Raw genomic sequence first — 2,334 nt, 5'->3', positions numbered from 1 at the left:
CTTTAGTTCTGGTCCAAACGCTGACGCTCACAACCGTTATAGAAAGAGCTGCTAAACCCACAGAGACGATGATGATATGCCATAAACCTGAAAGACAAACAAGAATATTTTTTTCTTGTCGAAGGTCTAAGTAATAATAGCTTTCCTTTACTTATGTTTTTAATTGTCTTTATTTTGCTATATTCTCTACAAAATCAAATGATTATATTATTTCTTTTAAATAAAATTGGTTTTATATTGCATAATTTTGTTTATGGTATTTAAGTCTGAAATATAAAATAAAAGCAATATGTGAAACACACTAATAGCACAACCTGATGTTTTCTTTGGGTTAAGACATTTCTGAATAAATGAAAAAAAACAACAACATTGTTCTTGAATCAGACCGTCATTATCAGGAGAGTTTCTTTTTAGAACAATCAGTGCTTTATCTATTGCTCTCTGAATAATGTTTGATAGAATTGACAGGACTGGTGAATTACATACTAGCAGGTGATTTATTTGATGAAGCTTGTTGATGCTGTGATATATTTTATAGCCAAAGATGAGAGATGCTTTTTTAAACTTAATCTGAAGCTCAATAATAAAGATTGAAAAAAATATCAAAGGCGTCTTCATGGGAATCTATACAAATGACATCTATACAAAAAACACTTAAAACAAGTTTAAGAGTTTAGTGGAGAGAAAAAACCTGCAACAATGAAGCAACATCAGAGCATCTTTACCTCCATTAGATAATGAGTCTGTTGGCGTTGGACATGGTTCTCTGGTTTTTTCTATTTCTCTGGTTGGGCTGCGTGGGCTCTCAGCTGTTGTTTCAACGTAAGGGTTGAGATGACAGAAAAAGGTTGAGTGAGGTGAAAAAACCTGCAACAACAAGACAACATCACAGCATCTTTACCTCCATTAAATGATGAGTCTGTTGGCGTATGACCTGGTTCTGTGCTTTCTTCTTTTTCTCTGGTTGGGCTGTGTGTGGTCTCAGCTTTTGTTTCAACTTAAGGGTTGAGATGAGAGAAAAGGGTTGAGTGGAGAGAAAATACCTGCAATAATGAAACAGCATCACAGTATCTTTACGTCCATTAGATGATGAGTCCGTTGTGGTTGTACCTGGCTCTCTGCTTCCTTCTATTTCTCTGGTTGGGCTGCATGTGGTTTCAGCTTTTGTTTCAACTCCAGACAAAGATACTAACAAAACCAAAGAGTTAATATGTTCAAGTATTCAGTTTGCTGCAACAATAGTTACATGCAAAATAGAAATTTCATGAGATCAGAGATTTTGAATAAGGTAATTAACCTGAAGCAACAAGTTTTCTCACCTGATTTCTTTTTAGGGGACAAATTGTTGAAGTTGAAGAACTGACTGGTTCCACCGTGTGTGACTTCACACCTGAACTCACTGCTCTGCATATAGGACTGCTCAATAAAACAAACTGCAGCAGAGCAGTCAGGCTGTTTTGACTCACAGTGTTTCACATCTGTAGCTCCAGCAGGACAGTTATGCAGCCACTTCACTTTGAAATCACACCGTCCATATGTCTTCACAGAACAAGTTAATGTCGCTTTATCTCCGTCCCTTTGTTTAGTTACTGATGAGGAAACAGTAGGAGACACATTTTACACAAAACATACAGAATAAGTCACTGTACTTATTGTGGCTATAAGTGAGTTTAAATGTTTCGGACGAAATAGTAATTCTGCTGTAAAATAACAACAGCAGCACTAATAAAACACTGAGACAGAGAACAATGGCTTCATATTAATACTCACTGTGGACAACAGACAGATCAACTCCAGACCGATGAACCAGGATGTGATGATGTGGTTTGATTTCTGATTTGTATTGTTGGCATTGATAATGACCAGCATCCTCCACTCTGACATTCCTTATTACCAGAGAACAGCTTTCTAAACTCAGTCTGTTTGATTTACTTTGCAGATTTGGGTCNTGATAATGACCAGCATCCTCCACTCTGACATTCCTTATTACCAGAGAACAGCTTTCTAAACTCAGTCTGTTTGATTTACTTTGCAGATTTGGGTCAATCTTTCCGAGTGTGACCAGCTCTACTGAGGAGCTCCTTGAACTGAAGACCCATGTGGAACCATTACAGTTTTTCTGACCAATAATCAAACATTGGCAGGACAAAACCATGGTATCTACAGATCTTATTAAAGCAGCTGCTCTATCTGAAAACACTGTCGACAAACAGGAAGAGACAGTGGAGAAAAAAATAGAAGTTGTAAATCTGAATACTTTAAGATTCCAGAATAAATAAGAGTTTGTTAAGATATTTCTTTGTCATTTTTCAGGTTTAAAGACAGAAAATAGTT

General features: G+C 36.5%; 1 long non-coding RNA gene across 1 annotated transcript; it reads right to left on the bottom strand.

Moving 5' to 3' along the window:
- Positions 1–723: 723 nt before the first annotated feature.
- On the bottom strand, positions 724–1,174 carry LOC107099610. The gene is made up of 3 exons (XR_001481972.1): positions 1,111–1,174; positions 902–997; positions 724–809 (listed from the first exon to the last, which is right to left on the bottom strand). It is a non-coding gene; the product is annotated as an uncharacterized LOC107099610 (long non-coding RNA).
- Positions 1,175–2,334: the final 1,160 nt, after the last annotated feature.

The sequence above is a fragment of the Cyprinodon variegatus genome, unplaced genomic scaffold, assembly GCF_000732505.1.
Source record: "Cyprinodon variegatus isolate N-32 unplaced genomic scaffold, C_variegatus-1.0 Scaffold888, whole genome shotgun sequence".
In the NCBI taxonomy this organism is placed as follows: domain Eukaryota; kingdom Metazoa; phylum Chordata; class Actinopteri; order Cyprinodontiformes; family Cyprinodontidae; genus Cyprinodon; species Cyprinodon variegatus.
The sequence above is the reverse complement of the archived record's forward strand: the minus strand, read 5'-3'. Positions and strand labels throughout refer to the sequence as shown.